This window comes from Lathyrus oleraceus, chromosome 4 (assembly GCF_024323335.1).
Source record: "Lathyrus oleraceus cultivar Zhongwan6 chromosome 4, CAAS_Psat_ZW6_1.0, whole genome shotgun sequence".
In the NCBI taxonomy this organism is placed as follows: domain Eukaryota; kingdom Viridiplantae; phylum Streptophyta; class Magnoliopsida; order Fabales; family Fabaceae; genus Lathyrus; species Lathyrus oleraceus.
Window position 1 is genome coordinate 401,582,203 of NC_066582.1, and position 15,761 is coordinate 401,597,963.

A 15,761-nucleotide genomic window follows, 5' to 3' on the forward strand; every position below is an offset into this window, starting at 1 on the left:
TGTTGTTGTTGTTGAAGGAGATGTCTGTGTTGAACATACTTAGGGGGAGAAAAAGCACCTATGTGTTTATTGTGTGTATTAGTAGTTGCTACTATAGCTAGTAATTGTGTGTTTATTGCTTCTGTTGCTGCTTAACTGCTGATATGCGTTTATTCTTGTGAACAAATGGACTAATATATGTTTTAGCCAAAATTTGCCAAAGGGGGAGTTTGTTGGTTCTATGTGTTGGCAGCAATTTTGATAAAACCTAGAGTGTTCACAAGTTGTCACATGTGATGTCTTAACATAAGATATCTTGTACCTGCTGGATGTTTAAAATATAATTATGCAGGATTTTCCAGGATGTCAGACCCGATGTCATGACATCTGTATACAGAACATTCAGTCTGAATGTTATGTATTATGTCATGACATCTATATACATGACATCTGTCCAAGCCCAGTCAAATGCTTCTATAAAAAGGACATGGAAAACCTGATTTGATACACATGAAATAACGAACGAAATATTGAGAGAGAATAAGGGTTTAAGTCTTGTGTGGTTGTGTGAATTGTAAGCCATTCAATTCATCCATAGATGATTGAATTGGTCTGATTTTTGAGTTGTAATTTGTCACTCAAAGCTTTTAAGCATGAGTGTGTGTCTACTTGATTGAAGCTGTTAAGTAAGATCAAGTGTGTGTCTTTGAAGAGTGTCTTCTTTTCATTTTAATTATTGTTTAATATCACTGGTGTGATTGAGGGGGAGTGAGTGGGATCTCATATCTAAGAGTTCTTAGGTAGAAGTCACATGGGTAGAGATTAGGTGAAAAAGATTGTAACTTGTGTTGTTTACTGAGAGTCTTTGAACTGATTCTATTTTAGTGGATTTCCTTCCTGGCTTGGTAGCCCCTAGACGTAGGTGAGTTTGCACCGAACTGGATTAACAATTGCTTGTGTATCTTGCATTATTGTTCTTTATCTTTTATTATGTTTGTATTGTTCAGATATTAGTGTCGTGACATTACCTTCGACATCTCATATCTGATACCAGAATTTCATGTTTCTTGAACAATTTCCCTGTGTAATCAAGCATAAGAAAGGTAAATCAAATGTTGCGGCATATGCACTATCAAGATGGCATGTCTTGCTTTCTATTCGTTAAACTAAAGTGTTCGGTCTTGAGCATATTAAGGATTTATATGCAAGTGGTTCTGAATTTTCTTTTAAATTTTTCTCTTGTGAGCATGTTGCTCAAAATGGATACTTTAGGAACAATGACTATTTATTTAAGGGGAAAAAAAGACTATGTGTGTCCAAAAGACTCACTAGATAATTACTTGTGAGGGAGGCACATGGGGGCAGGTTAATGGGGAATTTTGGAGTTTTTAAAACTTTAGATTTGTTGCAAGAACACTTTTATTGCCTCACATGAAAATTGATCTGCAAAAGTTTTGTGAAAAATGCATTGTTTGTAAAAAGGTCAAATCTAAGGTGATGCCTCATGGACGTTATACTCCTTTGCCTACCCCTAAATTTCCTTAGATTGACATATTTATGGACTTTATTTTAGGGCTTCATAGAACAAAGAATGGAAAAAATTATATTTTTGTGGTTGTTGGCAAATTTTCGAAGATGGCACATTTTATACCTTGCAAGAAAGTAGATGATGCTTGTCATGTTACTGATCTCTTCTTCAAAGAAGTGGTACATATTCATGGGCTGCAAAGGAGCATTGTTTTGGATAGGGACACTAAGTTCCCAATTATTTTTGGAGGACTTTGTGGGGTAAAGTTGATACTAAATTACTTTTTTTATCAAATCGTCATCCTCAAACGGATGGATAAACAAAGGTAGTCAATAGAACTCTTTCTACTCTTCTTATAGGCGTTCTTAAAAAGAATTTAAAAATGCGGGAATAATGGATGTCTCATGTGGAGTTTTCTTATAATAGGATTATTCATAATACTACACAATTTTTCACCTTTTGAAATTGTGTATGACTTTAATCCATTAACACCTCTTGATTTATTGCCATTGCCTAACACTTCTCTTTTGAATTATAAGAATGGAAGACCTAAGGCTGACTTTGTAAAGAAATTACATGAGCAAGTTAAAATACAAATTGAGAAGAAAAATGAAAGTTATGCTAAGTGTGCAAATAAAGTTAGGAAGAAAGTGGTGTTTGAACCCGGAGACTGGGTTTGGATTCATATGAGGAAGGAAAGGTTTCCCTTGCAAAGAAAGTTCAAATTATAGCAAATGGGAGATGGCACATTTTAAGTTCTTTCCAAGATAAATGACAATGCCTACAAGATAGAACTTCCAGGTGAGTATTGTGTTAGTGCCACTTTCAATGTTTATGATTTATCTCCTTTCGATGTAGGTGATGATGAGGTCAATTTGAGGTCGAATTCTCTTCAAGAGGGAAGGGATGATGAGGACATGGAGAACAAACACTTAAATTAAATAATTCAAAGCTTAGGAGGTCCTATGATAAGGGCACGTGCTAAGAGAGTCAATGATACGCTAATATAATTTATGAACAAACCAGTGGGAGCAAGGGATCAACTAAAATGGGCAAAGGCTTGTCATTTTGGTCTAAGCTAATGAAGAGGGCATGTCACGTGGGCTTGTTGATCCATTTTGATGTTTTTAATCAATTATATTGTAATAAAACGTGCTACGACCCAACTTGTCAAATTTTGGCCAAAAACACTTGTTTATTTTTTATTTTTTGTGTGTTTTAAACATTCTAAAGCTCTTGAAGCTTTAAAATTTCGCGGCTTTTATGTTTCTAAATAAATAATAGGCTAAAGAAATGAATAGGTAGAGCTTTGAGGGAGAAAGAGAAATGTGTGATGTATTAAACAAAATGGCTATAAGTTGCTATTATTTATCAAGGCAATGAACATCCATTTTCTCTGTCATATTTTATGTGTGACCTTTCATTCCCAAGTCATTATTATTAGGTTAGTGAGCTTAAGTTGAATTTTGTTAAACAAACACTTTATGCGATTTTGAGAGCTTTGCTCCTTTAGTTATGGATTGGACCAAAATTTTGATCTTATAAAAAAACCAAGTTTCTTGTGGTGATCTTCACTTAGGCTTATCATCCTTTCTAAATCATAGAAAGAGTGTGGCACCCCATTTCTATCATTTTCCATCTATTTCTTTCTTAAGTTACTTTATTTCAATTTTGTCCTAACTCCACTACTAAATATAATTTTGTGATCTATCGCCAAAGTCCACTACTCAATTTAGTCTAACTATGAGAAAAATGGTTGAAAAAATATGGTTAGTCATCACCAAGTCTATATAAACATGTTATTTCTCACAATTAACTACTATTTTCCACCATTTTTTCTTCTCAATTTCTCTCTCAAATCATATTCTCCCTCATCCTCACCACAGTTCATCTTCATCACCATTTAGAACTTCATATTGAAGTTTTAAAATGGTGGAACTTAGCCATAATCGAGCTTCAACAAACCATCCATCAAGAATTCAAGCATTATCATCAATAATCATCATCTAAAGTTTATCAAGTTTTGTCATTAATCATCATCTAAAGTTTATCAAGATTCATCAACAATCATCATCCAATATTCATCAATTCAAGCTTATTCATCAATATTCTACATTCATGATTCATCTTCTATATTCATTCATCATCAAGAATAATTATTAAAGCTTGGAAGTTAATTGAATTAAAGAAACTTATTTTTGAAGTTTTTTGTATTTCTCTTCGACACTTCAATTTTCAACACTAATCGAAGCAAACCTCCGCTCCCTTAGTAATCATTTATCTCTTCCACATTCTTGCCATGAGTTATTGGATGTTTGCTAGTTGATTTAGTTTAAACTACTGTTTTGGAATTAGTTGTTGGATAATCACTTATATTTGCATGAAACACATAAACTTGAAAATAGTGATTTTTCAACTTTTAACTATTAATAACATGTGAATATATCACTCGAATCAATTTCTCGCACTGATCATGGATATATAATTAGTTTTTCATTCTGATGCATATTTTAGCCGAACCAACACATTCTTTAATAAAAAAATTCACCCATTTTTTGTTGTTTTATCGGTATAATTCGTAACTTGTTTTACAATTTGAAATATGTCTTTAACTTTTTTAGAAAACTCTGATTCCGACGATATATTAACTCGTTGAATTTGATTTCGTTGGTCGTTACCGGAAACTTGTTCAAAGCCGGTATTTTCTTTTCTTCCAATACTGCTATGTTGTTTATTTTCTAATTATTATTGCTTTCATATTATTTTTTGAGATTAATTACTATACACTGTCAGTGTAAAAAGTTTTACACCGTCGGTTCATCACCATCACCCGTTTGTATTACTTTATAGATTTTTAAAATAAAAGTCAAACTTCTTTTAATATCCAACGTCTATAATTAAGTGATGGTGTAAAACCCTTTTACACTGACAGTGTATTTCAATTAATCTCTTATTTTTTTTCATTTTATTATTTTTTAATTATCACATATTATACTAATTCATTGTTATCTAATATTATGATGATATATAACAAAATATGAAATGCAGTTACCGAATAAAATAATAAAGAGAAAAATTAGTAACCTTATCAATTGTCATATTTGAATTTACAAAATCTACTTCTTCTACTAGAGTAATTTTTTTATGACACACAACTGAATCTTACTACACCTCACATCTGCAATCGTGTATAATATATTAGGTAAAAAAAGTGAAAGACAAAAGTTTAGAAAGCTGACGCATATGTTTCCCATCCTGCTAGTTACTACTATGTCACTTTTTTTGTTCCGCTAGTTACTACATGGTTTTGCTTTTTTAATACTAATGTATTGCTTTTGTTTTCTTAAGTTTACTATCTCCTGAAACTTATTTTTTTTAGTTTATCTAATCTGACATATAGTCATTACATTTCTAACATATTGATATATTAGATACCTTAGAAAATTATATATTTAGCTTAGAAATAATTTTTAGTCTTAGCCTAGAAAATACACATTAACAATTTTTTGATAGATTATATTTAATTAGGATTAATTTTAATTGAGTTTAACTAATAAATTATTTTAAGTCCATTCTTGATCAATTAATCACATCTGATATTGGATTTGGTTTTTTTAATTTGTCATGAACAATTTCCTGATCCCCTTAGAACTCATATTCAATGGAGTGATCATAAATCTCTTGATCACATGATTAAATTTGGACCTTTACACCTGCATCTGATTCTTCAAGTCAAGCTCAAGTCAAGACATCATACAAGGCTGAAGATTGTGTTACTGTTCAAAGCACAACAAAAAGAACCTTCTTCAACACTTGTCAATCATGATGAGTATTACACGCCATGAGCCTTAAGTAACAGAGAAGGATGAGAGGGATTTTTCATATCCTTGTCCTGGATACCTCTGCGTACGGGGCTTATGCCCCAATTATTCAGATTATTCACCTCCATTCATAGACTTTAGTGCAATTCGAATCAAATGACCGTCAAGTCTATTTCCCCAGCATAGTCGCTAGTTGTCGCGCCGCAAAAAATACCTGAGTGCATCGCACACTCGAAGATACAAGAGAGACGCCACTGAACTTTATTTATTCCCAAAGGAAAGGGAAAATGTCGATAAAACTCATGGAAAGAGAAAATGGGTAAGGAAGTTGGCTATGCAGTGGGAAGATATTAGCACCCCTCACATTCGTTGTATTAAATGGGGACCATTTTGATTGTTCTTTGCTCGAATTAGTGTTACTATCTAAAGGTTACTTGTGAAAAAGGGATAAAAGAGTTTAATAATTAGAGTGCTCACTAGGGATTTGAATCCTCGTGCCTACGTATCCTCATAGTGCAATAAGGAAATCAGAGTTCCGTAGTTCAGGGAACTAAGACGGATGAAAATGAAAGAAAGGGTTGATTGTCTAGATCCAAAAAGTTTGAATGTATACCTCTGAGGATTCGAATCCTCGTGCCTATGTATCCTCATAGTGCAATAAGGAAATCAGAGTTTCGTAGTTCGTGGAACTAAGACAAATGAAAAAGAAAAAAAAGGTTGATTGATTAAGAAAAGAAATAGAGATTGCTTGAAGTGTAAAAGAGTGTAGTGTTAAACAATAAATGGTGATTATCCAAAGAAGAAAGAAGAGTGTGGTTTGGACCAACAGTTGTGTTATTTGAATCCATAAAGGAGTGTGTATCTGAATCAAAGAATGTGAGGCATCGACCAATAGATGGTGTGGCCAAAGAGAGAAAAATAAAGTGTTTGCCTAAGCACAAGAGGACTGACAAGGCAAATATAATGAGAAAGGGTTCACATAAGCACGAGAGGACTGATAAGGCGAACATGAAAGAGAAATTGTTTTCCTAAGCACGAGAGAATTGACAAGGCAACGAGAAAAAGGGAAGAGGTTTGTCAGAGTATGTAACTCTACAAGGCAGAATGAAAGGTTGCCAGAGTCTGTAACTCTACAAGGCAGAATGAAAGGTTTCTAGAGTCTGTAACTCTAAAAGGAAAAATGAAAGGTTGTCAGAGTCTGTAACTCTACAATGCAAAATGAAAGGTTGCCAGAGTCTGTTACTCTATAAGACAATGTAAGATTTTCCAGAGTTGGTTACTCTAGAAGGCAAAATGAAAGGAAAAAGACTTGCCAAAGTATGGAACTAACAAGCTAAGCATGAAGGAGTCTGTCTAAGCAATGGAACTAACAAGATAAATGAAGAAAGGAGAAGGGTTTTCCAAAGCATGATACTAACATGGCAGACATGCACAAAGGACTTGCCAAAACATGAGACTAACATGGCAAGCAATGAAGGAATTTTTTTATCTAAGCAATGAGACTAACAAGACAGACCAATAGGAGGGTTTGATTCATGAATATGTTCTTAACTATATAAAGGGGATTAACCCAAAAAGTGAGTGTATGATATTTTAACCGAGAGTCATTAATTAACTAAAAGAGAAAGAGAAAGTGGTATTTTAACTGAGAATCGATGGTTAACTAGGGAAAAGGTATGAATATGGTATTTTAACCGAGAATTAATGATTAACCAAGGAAAATAAATAATATGTTCTTTTAACCTATAATCAGTGATTAATTAAGGAAAAGAAAAAATAAGATCTTTTAACCAAGAATCAGTTATTAACCAAGGAAATGAGAAATTGGTACTTTAACCGATAGATGGTGATTAAACAAAGAATGGGGGATATGTTAATCAAGACATGGTGATTAACCCAAAAAGGAAAGAAGGTGATCTTTTAACCGAGAATCAATGATTAACCAAGGAAATGGGAGAATGGATTCAAAGAAGAAAGTGTTGTAGATGTGTTAATGTGATGTCTGTGGGGAAGAAGACTTTGACAATCCTTGATTCGAATTGCACTAAAATCTATGAACAGAGGCGAATACTCTGAATAACTAGGGCATACGCCATGTACACAGAGGTATTCTAGACAAGGATAGGAAAAATTCTCTCACATCCTTCTCAGTTGCTTAAGGCTCGTGTAATTCTCCTAATGATTGACAAGCATTAAAGATGAATCTTTTTGTTGTGCTTGAGTGATGAAGCAATGATCCAGTCTTGATGTTTTGAGCTTGTATATGACTTGAAGACAAATACAAGTGAAAGAATTTAATCTAATCAAGTGATCAAAAAACTTATGATCACTTGAATGAATATGAATCCTACAGGGAGTATGCAATTATGACCATGAAAGTAAAATTAAAAGTCCTAAGACATTAATCTAATTAATTGATCAAAGTGTGTTTGATCAACTAATCACATCAATAAAGGGGATCAAGCCATGAATCACTAAAATAATTAATTAAAGGTTCAATTAATTAATTACATGAACCAAAATAAGATATGAATCATAAATAAATCGAAAAAACAATTAACTAATATACTAATTCTCCTTTAAGCATTTTCACTAAAATTAATGGTTATTTTCTAAACTAATGTTTTATTGTTCTAATTAAAACTAATGTATGTTGTAAGCTAAGCTAATATATTAATGTAATAATTTTCTAAGCTAAAGCTAATGTAATAATTTTCTGAGTTAAAGCTAAGGTATTAATTATAACTAAGTGACTTATGGTTAAATTTTATACTTGATAACTAAGTAACTAAATATAGATATAACTATACTACAAAACAAATATACTAAAAAATTAATTAGTGAGAAACTTGTTGTATGATATGTGGTATGTTGGTATTAATTGGCAATAAATGTTTGGGTTAGTGTATGTAGTGATAATGCCACATTCGAACCAGGCTGAAGCTTGTCGCTGGCATGAATGATGGTGCTCGTTCAGTAATCCTTTTCAATGTCAATTGAAAAGCGGATCTAACCATGATACGAATAGGTCATTTGAATCCCATGCTTACAGTAGCACATAATCCACAAGCCACTTTAGATAGAACTTTGTGTTTGTGGCCAGGGTCTCTAATTCATCACCATTACATTTTTCAGGCACTCTTCAACCTGTAGGTATCACCTAGAAAGGCCTACATGCTGAAGCTAGTAGTAGACTTAGTTAGTCAAACATCAGCGTTCAACTGCCATCATGGTGTCATGTTGGTTGAAGTTTTTACTGCATGTGCAACCGTAAAATGCAAAATGTAAGTCAAGTTCGAATCAAGGCTGGAAAAAAAAAACATTTCATATCATGCACACCTGGCCAAGTTTGCCGACAACGTACTTGAAGATATCCCAGGATTGTTGAAAAAGGTCTACACTGTTGTGTTTCCCCACTACACTCTTTGGGTCATTTTCCACTCTGTATCTGTTTGTACAGCTATATTTGAAAGAACTAAGGCTAATATTTTCTTAGCTCGTTGAGCATACTCTTGAGTTGTAATAAATTGTACTTTTTATTCTTCATTAATTGAATAAAAATAGTGTTCCAAGGAAATATGGATGCAATCATGGAGTACCTTCACGTTTAGAAGGTTACTACTACGAATAATGCTATTGTTGTTACTATTAAGGTTGCTGCTACCATTGATGTTTCTGTTGAGATACCAATTGAGGTTGTGGCTCAACCTATTGCAAACCAGTTAGGCTTTCAATCTGGTCCAAGTGGGCATGTTGTTGCCTACCCGTGGGAAATGCCTCTGAATTATACTCCCCAGATTGCCAGTGGAAGTCCTTTTGTTATGTATCAACCCATGTTGTTGCCTACTATCAATGGGAATTCTGATCACACTGAATCACACCGCGTATTTGACTCGGATTTCACATGTTTATTAGGTCTTTTTTATCATTTTGCTTGTGTTATGCTTTCTTTTGTGTTGTTTTCAGGTGTTTATCTCTTTTAGGATCTTTTTAGAAGAAACGAAGCAAAAAGACCAAAAAATTAGGGTTTTTGGAAAATTTTGTACACATGGCGTTCTGCATGGCGACCGCTATAGGAGAAGTCATGACACATCAGCCCTCAACCAGGAGGAAACTGCCACGATCCCATGAACTTCCCCATTTACTCACATGGCGGGCGTCATGGAGGGGTGGCGGGCGCCGCCTTTGAATTTCACATTCCCACTAAAGAGAAGTTGAAGGGCATCCTGGTCTTTGCATACTGTTGAGTTCCTCTATAAATAGGTCGTTCTAGTTCACTTCCAAATCATCCAACTTAGTTTACAACACTAAGACTATAATATCATCTGTAAAAGCGGTAATCCGTCACATCGAGGGGTTATCGCACCTTAGTGTAATTGAGTTGGAGCACTTTGACTTTACCGTCATCTTTATTTTCAAAGTCAAAGGTTTATTTACTTCCTTGTACCAGATTTAAAGCCTCCGTTTGGAGCAGGTTCTAATTTAATCGCCTTTTTATTTTACTTGTCATGCTTTACTTTATTTAATTCCTTGTCATGCTTTACTTTATTTAATTCCTTGTCATGCTTTACTTTATTTAATTTTCTGCCATTGTCTTTACTTTATTTAATTTCCTGCTATTGTCTTTACTTTATTTAATTTCCTGCCATTGTCTTTACTTTATTTAATTTTCTCGCCATTATCTTTATCGCTCGTTTTAATTATTTTACATGCTTTACTTGTTCTTCACGCCTTACATTCTAAACTCCTTTTCATCATGTTCAATATCGTTGTATTTGTTTGTATTACCATGTCTGGCTAAATCTTTCAAAGGTTAGAATGTAAGGATCGCAGTTAAAGAGATGTTTCACATATTGCATCTGTAGAAATGCTTTAGGGGCTGTTTTGATTTTTAATTCGAGTTTTCTGAAACAAACTTGGTTAATTTTAACTACTCAAGGAGTGCGAAAGCACCATGACTTAGTTAACTAGGAATTTTTATCACTTTAAGGACAAACGATTTTTGAAACTGTTTTCGGACGCGTTGATAGATTTAAAATCAGGAAACTCCTTGGGTAAACTTTCCGAATCAAAATCACTTTTCAACTAAGCTTACGAGTCTTATTTCTTAAAAATAGGTTTACTACTTTAGCATTCTGCGCACCTTTTATAAGTGACAATAAAAGGCCTTAATTTAAGGGTAAATTCGGTTCTGAATACGCGAAAGCGATAATTCCTATTAAATGGATTTTTTTCAAGAGTAGAAAATATTGCCCCATAAGTAGTTCTATTTAGACAATCGAAGCATCGTTTAACTGACGTGAAATACATTCAAGCCTATCTTTATCTGCATTGTATTTATCATTTTCTTTATTTACTGTTATTTTACAACATCAATATCTCATTTGTACCGCCTTAGATAAACATCATAACAATAGTAATCGATAGATTGACGATTTGGTCTATGTGGGATCAATAATCTTTTATATTACTCTGACGCGATTCCTGCACTTGCGAATTCAGCGATCAAGTTTTTGGCGTTGTTGTCGGGGACCAACTTCGTCAAATTTCGTACCCTGTTGTTACACCGTCTAGACTAAGGCATTATTAGCCTGTAAATGCGAAGAACCCGTAGTACCGGAAATTTAGTAGATCCTTTAGCGGAACCCGAACATTACACTCGTACACGCCTCTTACTCGTCCGAATTAAGAAAGTTATGGCCGAGAATCGCGACCGGATACCTCTTAAGGAATTTTCCCAACCCTCTGACTAGCAACCTAGTTCTAGTATAATAAACCCCCTCATTCCTGCCAACAATTTCGAACTAAAACCATCTTTACTGCAATTAGTGCAACATAACCAATTTGCGGGTCTCGCTACTGAGAACCCAAATCAACATTTAAAAGTCTTTATCCAACTGGCCGACACCTTTAAATCCAACGGTGCTTCACCTGATGCGATTCGTTTAAGATTATTTCCTTTCTCCCTCATAGATAGAGCACATTCGTGGTTAGATCCACTTCCAGCTAACTCAATAACTACCTGGGAAGACCTTAGGAGAGTATTCCTTGCTAGATAGTTTCCCCCTAGTAAGACTGTTGTTCTTCGAAACCAAATAACTAGATTTACTCAAAACCAAGGAGAATCACTTCTTGAAGCTTGGGAGAGATACAAGGAGCTGTTAAGAGTCTGTCCACACCATGGCCTAGAACAATGGCTGATCGTTCATACCTTTTACAATGGACTCTATTATAACACAAAGATGAGCATCGACGCTACCGCTGGTGGCACGTTGATGAACAAACCTTACCCTGAAGCTTGTGACCTAATTAAGGATATGGCCCAAAACCATTACCAATGGGGAACTGAACGAGCATCAATAGAGAAAAAGGAGACCCAAGGTGGAATACATGAGATAAGTTCTATGGACATGATGCAAGCGAAAATGGACGCTTTAGCCCTTAAGGTCGAACATATTTCTACAAACTCTAACACCGCAGCGGTAGTCCACACAGAGTGTGAACTTTGTGGATCTAAAGGACACGAATCGGCGGAATGTAACCTTTTGAACGACCTGAACACCGACCAAGTGAATTACGCCCAAGGTAACCCATTTTCAAACACTTACAACCCTGGATTGAAGAATCACCCGAAATTTTCCTATAAAAACCAGAACCCTATCCAAAATTTTGCACCTCAAAGACCACAAGGTTTTCAAGCCCAAAAACCAAATCAACTTATGCAAGTTGTGCCCCAGAAGCCTAACCTTGAGAAGATCATGGAAAACTTTATATCAGGCCAGACTTAGCAAAATAAAGAATTCCTAAACCAGAACATTCACGTAAATGAATTGATAACGCAATTAGGGACTAAGGTTGATCATATAATTACTCACAATAAGATGCTTGAAACCCAGATCTCACAGGTAGCACAAAACCAAGCCCCACAAACTACACCTTGAGGACAATTCCCTGGACAACCTCAACTCAACCCTCGAGGGCAAGCTAACGATGTCATATTACGAAGTGGGACCGCTTATGAAGGGCCTTATAACCCAGCAATAAGCGAGTCCAAAGCTTCTAAAGAAAATATACCTACCAACCAAGGAGAGGAACTAGTGGAACCCGAAAAACAAACCAACCAAGAAGGAGAAGCCAAGGATAAAACTTACAAACCACCACCCCGTACAAACCACCAATCCCATATCCGCAAAGACTTAAACAAACCAAAATCGATAACCAATACCAAAAGTTTATAAAAGTAATAGATAATCTTCATGTAGAGATTCCTTTCACCGAAGCCATCACCCAAATTCCATCTTACGCCAAATTCCTTAAAGACATCTTAACCAACAAGCATAGGCTTGATGATCCCAAAACCTTGGAATGCAACTGTATTTCCGAGAATAAACTTGCTAAGAAGGAGAAATACCCTGGGAGTTTTTCTATACCTTGTATTCTAGGGAGTCATGAGATCGACAAAGCTTTCCTAGACTTAGGCGCTAGTGTGAGTTTAATGCCCTTAGTTGTGTGTAAAAGGTTAAACTTATGAGAATTACAACCAACTAAGATGTCCCTCCAATTAGCCGATAGATCTGTTAAGTATCATATGGGCATATTAGAAGACATCCCCGTTAGGATCGGTCAACTTTATATCCCGACATACTTTGTAGTCATGGATATCAAGGAAGACGACGATATCCCTATCCTTTTAGGTAGACCATTTTTATGAACAGCCGGAGCTATAATAGATGTTAAAAGAGGAAAATTAACTTTCGAAGTAGGAGATGAAAAGATAGAGTTTATTCTTTCAAAGTTCCTGATGGCGCCAATCATAGGAGACGCATGTTACGCGATTAATATCATAGATGAATGCATAAGGGAATTTGATCAAGAAGAATATATGATCGAACCATTTTCAAACCCGAATGAAAAGGATGGCGAGCTAAAGGAAACGGAACCTCACACTAATGAATGTTTGGCCCTTACTCCAGACCTTTCACCAAACTCTCAAAAACCAGCTCAAGAACTTAAGGAATTGCCCAAGAACCTAAGATACAAGTTTTTGGATAAAGAAATGAACCGCCCGGTAATAGTTAGTGCCACCTTAAACCAAGACGAGACAAACCAACTCTTGAATGTTTTACGAAGATACCCCTCTGCCTTAGGATACAACATTTATGATTTAAAAGGTATAAGCTCATCCGTGTGTGTGCACAGGATCTTGCTAGAGGAGGATTCAAAACCTTCCAGAGAATATCAGAGAAGAATTAACCCTGTGATGAGTGAGGTGGTAAAGAAGGAAGTCCTTAAACTTCTAGAAGCTGGTATAATCTATCAGATCTCCGATAGTAAATGGGTAAGTCTTGTGCATGTGGTACCCAAAAAGGGAGGCATCATAGTCGTGCAGAACGAGAAGGGCGAGCATGTGGCTAAACGTGTAGAAGGCGGATGGCGTATGTGCATAAACTATAGGAAACTCAATAAGGCAACTAGGAAATACCATTTCCCCCTTCCATTCATATATCAAATGCTTGAGCGTCTTGCCAGACACTCTTACTTTTGTTATCTGGATGGATATTTTGGATTTTTCCAAATACCCATACACCCCGAGGATCAAGAGAAAACAACCTTCATTTGTCCTTACGAAACATTTGCTTACAGACGAGTGTCGTTTGGACTCTGCAATGCGCCAACTAGTTTCCAACGTTGTATGATGTCAATCTTTGCAGATTATCTCGATGGAATTATGGAAGTGTTCATGGATGATTTCTCGGTATGTGGGTTTGACTTTGAGAATTGCCTCGTTAATCTTGAGAAAATCCTAGAAAGATGCGTAGAAGTTAACCTTGTATTAAACTAGAAGAAGTGCCACTTTATGGTTAAAAAGGCATAGTGTTAGGACATATAATATTCGAAAGAGACATTGAGGTCGATAAAGCAAAGATAGAAGTGATAGAAAACCTTAACCCTCCTAAGACTGTTAGAGAAGTTCGAAGTTTTCTTGGACACGCCGGTTTTTACCGGCGCTTTATCAAAGATTTCTCTAAAATAACAAAACCCCTGATCGGCCTTCTGATGAAAGACGTTGAATTTATTTTCAATGAAAAATGTATCAAAGCCTTTAATCATTTAAAACAAGCGCTAATTTTAGCACCCATTTTACAAACTCCAGATTGAACTCAACCTTTTGAAATAATGTGTGATGCTAGCGATTTTGCTGTAGGAGCTGTTTTAGGACAAAGAAAAAATAAGAAATTACATGTGATATATTACGCTAGTAGAACCCTCGATGCTCCACCTTTTACCGGTCATTTGCCACCTAATGTCCCTATGGACGATGAGCAAGGGACCGATGATGAGTATGACCGGCACGATCAATCCCCTGTTCATGATACTCCTACACACACTGCATCACCTGCACACACTGCACCTTCTTCTTCTGACCATTTTGCAGGTACCACTCCCGAATTTTACATCACTGAGGAGATGTGGCGCGAGCACCTGGCTCGAGAAGAAAGGCGTGACGCCCTTCTAAATACCATAAACCAACCATTTACTGATAATATGAGTTTTATGGTAGTCTCCCAACAGCGCACTGAGCAAGCACATCGGACTATCACAGAGTCCTTGCTTGCGATCACTAATGAGCAACATCAAATTCGCGATTCGTGCACTTGCGAATTCAGCGATCAAATTCTATTGCTTATCCTTAGGGCATGTCTGCCCATCTTTCTACTCAAGTAATTAATGTTAACAATCATGAGATTCCTCAGGGCCAGACTTGTCAAAATTTTATACCGGTCACTATTGAAACCCCCGATGACAATGAGCCAAAATACAAAGGTCCTCACATTCATTTTTAGATTCCTCCTCAAGTTGCTTAACCTACTATTCAAAATCCTTATCAATTTGTTTAAAATGTTTACCCCGGGATGCCTAATGCCTATCTTTGGGCCTCTTCTGCTAATGTGGTTCCACAACTGCCTACCAACGTTGCACTTTAGCTTTTCCATTTTGGGGAACCCTATGCTCCTAATGTTCAGTCTGGGGTCCAGTGTCCTCAAGATGCTAATCCTGGTTCTCAGACAGTTAATCCTTGTTTGATGTACCTGACATATATGTTTCCTCTATTAGTTTCTCCACGAGTGCATGCTCAGACAACTTACGAGGTTGCTCAATTTCCTAATAATCAGACTTATCTTCAAAGTCGACCTGCCAATCAGAACATTCCTAGTAAAAGTCAAAACAAGCCGACAAACTATCAGTTGTTAGATGAAAGAATCAGAGCAATTGAAGGTTTTTATGCCTACGGTATGGATGTCAAGGAGTTGTGTTTGGTATCGAATGTGGTTCTTCCTCCGAAATTCAAGGTGTCAGACCTACCAAGATACAAGGGTTGAGTTATCCGAGAAGCCATGTCACCATGTATTGTAGGAAGATGACTTCCTGTA

General features: G+C 35.9%; 1 non-coding gene across 1 annotated transcript; it reads right to left on the bottom strand.

Moving 5' to 3' along the window:
• Window positions 1-11,408: 11,408 nt before the first annotated feature.
• LOC127077814 (small nucleolar RNA R71) lies at window positions 11,409-11,515 on the bottom strand. Its single transcript, XR_007787585.1, has one exon. It is a non-coding gene; the product is annotated as a small nucleolar RNA R71 (small nucleolar RNA).
• Window positions 11,516-15,761: the final 4,246 nt, after the last annotated feature.